The following is an 8,761-nucleotide window of genomic DNA, read 5'->3' on the forward strand; positions in this document are numbered from 1 at the left end:
GCTTAGTTCGGTCCTGAGAGGCTAAGTTCGGTCCTCACAAGGGACCTTCGGTTCTATGCAGGGTTCGGCTCTAAGAGGTTCCCTCTAAGAGGGTTCGGTTCCTAAGAAGGGTTTCGGCCCTAATTAGTTGTTTTTCACGTAAACTTCCCGTTTCAAGCGGTTTTTGGCCAAGTTAAGGGTCGGGATGACCCAGATGACTATAAAAAGTTGAGAGAGATTTTGAGAGAGATTTGGGAGAGATTCATTTTTAGTCAATATTATTGTATTGTCGTGCAATGCAAGGTTCGTGAACCCCGTTATGCTTTGTTTATGATTTTTTTAAGTCCCCAAAAGGGTCCACAGTCGTGTTTTGATGCGTTTAACTCCCTTCTTTAGGGTTTTATATTGATAAACACATAGATTCTCCGTGACACTTGAATTCTTGACATACAAATGCACATTTTTATACATAGAATAACTTTAAACATAGAAGCACTAGTTAAGTTTGACCGGTTTGACATGTTGACTTTGACTTTGACTTGTTGACTTTGACTTTGACTTGTTGACTTGAATTTGACGGTTGTCACATTATCCCCCCATTAGAAGGAATTTCGTCCCGAAATTTGCACTTTGAGTGGGACCTCAAGGGTTGGGGAATAGATGTGGGTACTTTTGTTTCATTTGGTCCTCACGTTCCCAAGTAAATTCGGGTCCTCGCTTGGCGTTCCAGCGGACCTTTACGATGGGAATGCGGATTTGCTTTATCATTTCGACCTATCGATCCATGATTTCAATAGGTTCCTCTACGAAGTGGAGGTTCTCGTTGACCTCAATTTCGACAAGTGGAATGAGAAAGGTTTCATCGGACAATAATTTCTTCAAATTAGACACATGAAAGGTAGGACGAACGTTGTTAAGTTCTTTTGGTAATTGAAGCTTGTATGCTACCAGACCAATCCTGGCAAGGATTTCGAACGGCCTGATATAGCTTGGATTTAAGTTTCCTGTGTTTCCCAAAACGTATCACTCCTTTCCAGGGCAAGACTTTCAACAGTACTTGATTCCTAACTTGGAATTTCAAGGGCTTCCTTCTTTTATCCGTATAACTCTTTTGTCGGTCTGAGAAATTTTCAGTCGTTCTCGAGTTTGGACGATTCTTTCTGTCGTTTACCTATGATCTCAAGGCCGGTGAGAGTGCTGATAGGAACTGGCCTCTCAACTAGTTGTGTATCGCCCACCTCAGCCCAGTACGGAGGTGATATGCACTTACGGCTGTAGAGGGCTTCGAACGGAGCAACCTTGATGCTAGTGTGATAACTATTATTGTACGAGAACTCGATAAGGGGGGGGGGGGGTAAATGAGCATCCCAAGCTTTACCAAAGTCTATCACACAAGATCTTAGCATGTCTTCCTATGTTTGAATGGTCCTTGGTCTCTGTCCGTTGGTCTGTGGGTGGTACGCTATACACATGTCCAAATTTAGTCCTAATAGGTTCGTGTAGCGACTGCCGGAACTGTGATGTAAATCTACTATCCCTATCGGAGATAATGGATATCGGTACTCCGGGTAGTCGTACAATTTTCCTTAATGTATGTCCTTCTCAGTTTCTCCATTTCGTTTGTCTCTTTTACTCGTAGGAGGCGTGCGGTTTTGGTTAATCTATCAATGATTACCTTAATGGTGTCGAGTCCATCCATACTCCCGGCGGCTGCGTCCTGAAGTCGTGGTAGGTCCTTATACCTGGTTCCTCTATCATCACTTTGGGTATTCAAGTTGTATATAGTTAGGATCGGTTAGATTGCCAGCTGGGTGATTCTGCCCCAATTCCACAACCAAACAAGGAACAAGAGATAGGGCGAAATCACACATCCGAAATCCGTAGGATCTTAATTATATACCACCCTGATGCATGCCCCAAGTGGTGATAGTTTAACCGTATGGCCCACCTGTCGCTACCCTCAACGTTAACTTGCTATACGTGTGGTATTCTTGAAAGGTTGTTGAGGAAAACTACGACGGTGTGGTACCCCTCAAACGAGTACTTTGAAAGTTTGAGGCAGGCGATGATTCTGGGGTTTGCGTCGGGTTCACCACTATGAGTGACGATGGATTTGTTAGTCGGCTGGTTTAAGGCGAATATTAAATCCGTAGAACACATAATTGGTATGGTGAGGACCAAGCTAATTGAGTTTGAATGATGACGTCGGGATCTCTTAGTTATTACTTGATTTGGAAAAAGTGTTGGTTAGACGGTAATGCCTCCCTTGTATATGTTCTCGGTGTTTTCAGTTTTTCCTTTTGTTATTAGTACTGTGAACATTTGTGTATTGCTTCTTAATGAGTATTGTGAGTTTTGAGAAAAATGATTTCCTTTTTGGAATAGGATCCCTATCGGGTGTATTTATTATTACTTGGGGTATACCAGTCACGCATAATTTAAGACTTGAAATACCGTCGACTGAGCGATGCTGCCCTACTTCCACAACCAGACAAGGAACAGGAAATAAGGCGGAATCACTCACTCTAAGTCTACAAATCTTACTTATAGATGACACTGAGGTATACGCTAAGTCATACTAGCTCACATGCGAGGGTCCTTATTTTTCATATAGACGATTGGGTTTATTTGGGTGAGGGAATAATTTATGAGTTTTTGTCTTAAATGCTGAAATTTTTAGAGTAAAATTTGAGGTTAAATTGTCGTTGCTAGGATACGTACCAAAAGTTCTAGTAGGGTTCCTTGTTGTTTTACCATGTCCCGTTGCTAAACACCTTCTACTCCCCCGTCATTCTTCTCTGTTGGACAATCTCTCTTGTAATGCCCTATTTCACCACACGCATGACATATCTGACTAGTACTAGCATCAGTGGTTGAAGTGAAGTGTTGGGCTGGGTTTCTACGAAAAGGGAAGGTATGCCCAATTCTATTGCACCCGATGCAACGCAGCACTCGGCAGGCTCCGATATGATGGTATTTGCACTTGTTGCAGTTTGGAAGATTTCCAGCATATTGGCGCACCGGTGTTGGTGCTGGAGTAGTAGATGTTGTGGTTGCAGAGGTTGTCGCAGTTTGCTGCCTCTTGGCAAGTTTTGGAGATACTCCGCTCTTCTTTCTGTTCCATAACTTTCGTTTATTGACCTTAGGTTTGTGAGTTGAAGGATTCTTATAGGTAGGTACTTGTCGATTTCCTTGGTTGTTACTACGGTTTGAATTGCCTACACCACTTCCATTTTCACTAGTGTTACTTGCATTGAGATGTGCCATAACGGCGGACACGGCGGCTGAAACCGCAGCTTGAAAGGTAGCAGAATCTATCTGCAGGAATGGTGTTTCGTTGGTTGGCTGGTTATTTCCATGCGGAGGCATGATTCTGTTACAATGTATGAAATAAACTGGTAAGTAACAATAGTTGTTTCTATATGTCGCCCATTTATTTATATACGCACATAAATTTCTTGTTCTGATATACGATTCTAATGTCTTATCTTACATTCCCATAATGTACTTGTTGTAGGGAAAAGAAATAGGTATTTTATCTAGAATTTAGTTCGACTATAATCGAGTATCGATACTGATTTTTAGGTTTAAATCATAAATATAACCATTAAATGAGTTTTCACCCAAATTAATTAAGGGGAAATGAAGTTCACGGCCAATAATTCACTCCAAATGAGTGTTCACGGTCCAAATACAAAGCATCAAAGTGTGTTCACGGTTTGGGGAATTAATTCAACGTAGTTCACGGCCTAAGAAGCAATTCCAAAGTGTGTTCACGGCCAAGTATGACCGTGAACACCCCCTTAATGGGCTAAAACCCCTTTCTAAGTTCATTTATGGGCCGTAAACACCAAAGGCCCAATACCACTTGAACCGTAAACACCCTATATATATATATATATATATATATATATATATATATATATATACATACAATTCATTTCTTACATTTTCAACCGTGAACCACTCCAAAATCCTCTCAATCTTCATCCGTGAACATCCACATTTGCTCTCAATCTTCAAAGGTATACGCCCAGAATCTTCAAATCCTCATATTCCCCACCAAGAATATTCAAACTCACATTCAAATCTTCTTAACATCATCAAATCTTCATAATTGTCAAGATCCAACCATGAACCCTATTTACCCAACCGTAAACCCCATTTTCCAAGTGAAAACCTATTTCAACAATTTCAATTAATTCCAATTTAATTGTAAGTCCGTCCTATATAATTAAATTTTTGTTTAACCTATTATTTAAATTAATATATTATTAATTTAAATACGACGACGAGAATAATTATTTTAGGATAACGTTATTTCGCATGTACGTTAGCCCGAGGATCATTCGCAATCACTTCGAGTTCGATCAAGCACACGCATTAGAGGTGAGTTCATAACCCCATATTTTTCCAAGATTTTTCAATGTTTTTTTTGGGGGGGGGGGATACAAGTAAAACACAAGTAATCTTGTGTTTAAAAATATAATTTTGCTTATTATATTTTTTTACCGTTAACATGTAATTGAACGCGAAACTTATTAAACACGGCAAACATTATGACTACTAGACTTAGAAACAATTTACAAAACATGTTAAGACCAACTATTTTACAAGCACAGACTTTAACATGGAAACAAACTTATAAACTATATTAATTATAGTTTATGGAACGAACGAACTACTTTTACAAGGTTACACGTTGTTTACAAAAAGGTTTTCATTGTATTATTCATGAATTCGTTGAGGGATCAAATTTGTGAGACACGTCTTCGAGTACTTACCTAAGTACCAAGGGAAGTCTAACCTGTAACAAATCGTTATTTCAAACCTATATAATAATGTAGGTCAATTTGTATTTCTTTTTAAATAATAAAGAGAAATTTTAGCATATTGTGTATATTTACATAATTGACCCTCAAAAATAAATTATTAAACAATCTCGATTGGGATGAACCAAGTGATATAGATTGTAACAAGGTTTCCAAAAACATAAAGAACACAAAAATCCGAGTTATAACGAAGAAGTTATGACCAATCGAAAATCCGCGACAAAACCGGCAAAACACTGTTCAGTGTAAAAACTGAATTTTCAATAAAAGGCTTTTTAGCCTTAACGATCTAAATGAAAGTTGTAGTTTATGTTAAACCGAGAACTTTCATAAAAAGAACGGCAAAATCTGACTTCGTATAAGGAAGTTACAATTTTTGTAACTTTCAGTATAGCAGTGTACAGCTAAAAACTCGAAATGAAGATCGAGTGACTTTTAACCGACATAACCTAAACGAGAATTGAAGGTCTCGTCAATAGTAGTACAACGGTAAAAAGACAGACAAAAACGGTCGTCAGATTAAGAAGTTATGAATTTATAACGGATTTCCGTCCCGGTCTTTTTAAATTAATAATATTAAAATTAAATTCAAAATTAGCCGACGAAGTCTAAACGAAAGTCGTAGAGTATAATTTTACCTACGCGTGCATATAAAGAACGCCAAAAACGGAGCTCGTATGCGAAAGTTGTGATTTTCGCAAGTTTTTGGCACAAAAATCAAGAAAAATGGAAAACCAGGCAATTTCCAATGCATGACCTTCGGACACGTCATCCTCGCACGTGTCATCTGCTGATTGGAACGAAGCCTTGCATGGCACCTTCTGATTCGACCAACTCCGCGGTCCACTCATCTTCGGACATGTTCGTATGAGACACACCGCAGATGACCCTCGGACACTCCTCGGACACCCCCTTCGCACGTGCCCTCTTCCCATTGGACCGAAGTCTGGTCCAGTCCGAACCTGCCACCTGCGAGCCTGCTGTGTATGAAGCGAGCCCCTTCCTTCGCCATGGGTCCGACACGCGTCAGCCTCGCATAGCCTCGGATCCGAGGCTTCGGCCTATATAAGGCATGCGAGGGTTCCGAATTATTTTACACTTTTCACCCTAAAATTCACACTTTTTCATATTTTCCACTTCCACAAACTTATACACAACCCCTAAAGCCCCGGTGTCAAGGCTCAAACCCTAAGCAAGCCTCGAAGCCCCGAGATTCCCGAGAATTTAACCTCTCTCCAGTCGAAATTCTGCCCAATTTGAGCCGGTTTCACGTCAAACAAACTCCTTTTCGTGAAACGAAACGCTGCCCAAATCACCATCTAACAAGTGAGTTCATACCCCCGTATTTTCATAATTTCTACTGTTTTAAGGGGGGGAATACAAGCATAACACAAGAACTTTGTGTTACAAAATCATGATTTCAAATCATGATAAAACAACATTAAATCATTAAAAATACTCAAAACATTAAACTATTTTATAAACTTATATTTTTCCCCAAAATTCATATATATATATATATATATATATATATATATATATATATACATATATATATATATATATACATATATATATATATATATATATATATATATATATATATATATATATAAATGAGATTTAAAAGACTTAGGACTGATAACTCATTTCGGGTCCTTTTCCTTGTTTGGATGTGGGCTATTAGTACCGGTTATTTGTCCGAGTGTCGTTTAAATTTTACTTATATATAAAATTGTATATGTATATAAATATAATAATTATTTCATCAGTTTAACTACCTTTGTAACATGCTGAGCAAGAGATTACATGCAAACATAGTTAAATACACATTCAGAAAGTACATATAAATTATAATAGGTATAATTTATACATAGAACAATAATTCATGATTCAAGTATACTAGAATACACTCTCTTACAAGAAACAAGAGTTTTGACTCAGAACAAATCAAAGGTTTACACTTATCAAATACATGTTCGGAATACTAATTTAAGAACATACTGTCAATCATTTATTTCAGAATGATTGGGTTTTGATTCAAGAACATACGTGTTCGGAATACTAATTCAAGAACATACTGTCAATCATTTATTTCAGGATGATTGGGTTTTCATAACTAATATACATGTAACGTTTATATGCTTTTTATGAGACATTCAATTCAGGTTGTTTAATTCATTTTAGACAACATAGGTAAAGCCCTGACATTATAACCAGAATCTCCAGTCGGGGATCGAAACAAGTTGTGTGTAGATCTATATCGGGATTGACAAGCCCGCACTCAGGCTGCTAGGTACAGTCAGGCATACACGCCGACGAGTGGCAATTGTTATCAACAGTTTAAACGCCCACAAAGCGTTTGTTTCAGGCCATCAGTCATAGTATGGTTATACTAACTCATTAAAAAGATATTAACAATACGTTAGTGTATAAACAACTAAACGAAAGTACACCTTCAAAGTACCCGTTTACAGAATACAAACTACAATGGTTCAATACAGTTTTCAATAACAGCTGGTGGAGCCAGGCACACTCTCAGTACAAGTTTTTCATAAAGGAATACAAATACAAAACATTGATACAAAGAGAACGGTTTTATGGGAATAAAACTACTTTTCATATACAATAGAAAATATAGGATTTTCTGGAACAATTTACATATACAAGATACAGAGACATCCTTTAAACATAAACACTTATGCACTCACTCAACTTTATGTTGATACTCTCTTTTCAAATTACTTGTATTCTCAGGGAAATAATACATAGGTACTCCCCGACCTTTTTGAGAAGATGGAGCTATGTTGAGTCATATCTTCTTTTGTATAACTATATTTTGGTTCAATATATAATGATTGAACACATGTAAATATGTATACCTTTTAAATACAATGGTTTTTTGTACTTTGATTACTATGATGCATGTGTTGTGATACTACAATTAAAGTCCTCCACCCCCGGATGTTTCCGCCGTCTGGTTTGGGGGTGTGACATAACCTTATGAACCAGAGTCTCCTAGAGAGAGAGAGAGCGTGAGTTTTGTATAGATCTATACGGGACTGACAATCACGCGCACTGACTATTAACTATAGTCGTTCTGGGTGACAAACGTCATTAACGTTTACGACGTCCGAAGTACGTCGTAGGGTTTAACGTCCATCAATATGGTTATAAGTACTCACATGGATAAAACAACGAGTCATTCACGTAATAATATACTTAACAAACAGTCTCCAAGGTTAATACCTATATGATTACTTAGTATATACACAAGGGTGATATGAAATAAACATCCGACATCCAGTGGGATGTATGATTTCCGCCTCATTTCCTGTTCCTTGTTTGGTTGTGGGCTTAGAGCAGAATCACCCAATCGACTGTCTGTTCGATCTACGCTTCTATAACTCGTATGTACTAAGCGATCATACGAGGGTATTAACATCACTTCCAGTTTACAGAACAAACACATTTACGGCTAGTTTTATTTAACAACAGAGCTACACTCTAACTACTTAAGTATGGATAAATACTTGTACCTTTCCGTTTTGGAACATTTAAGACAACAACTCACTTTTATGGAAAGTATAGGATTTTATAGGGAAAACATCAGTATTTTACAAGCAAACGGTTTATCTTTAAACTAACGAACATGATGGGTTTTGAGCATTCTAACACTCCTATGGTGTACATGCAACCCTAGAAACCTTGGATCTATGTTTTCTCTAATATTCATGCAAATTTTATTTTCCAAGGTTCTCATCCTAACTAGCATGGCATGGGGTACTTGTAATATAAAAACTAGTAGAATGACATACCTTTGTTGTAGCTTGGATTCCTTAAGCCCTTGTGACCCTAGCACCCCTAATGTGATGCCTCAAATGTTTCACACAACACCACATCTCTTGGAATAACTTGAGAGAAGTACACTTGAGCACAAAATCGGCTAG

Source organism: Lactuca virosa, chromosome 5 (assembly GCF_052849685.1).
Source record: "Lactuca virosa cultivar CGN04683 chromosome 5, Lactuca_virosa_CGN04683_v6, whole genome shotgun sequence".
Classification (NCBI taxonomy): Eukaryota; Viridiplantae; Streptophyta; class Magnoliopsida; order Asterales; family Asteraceae; genus Lactuca; species Lactuca virosa.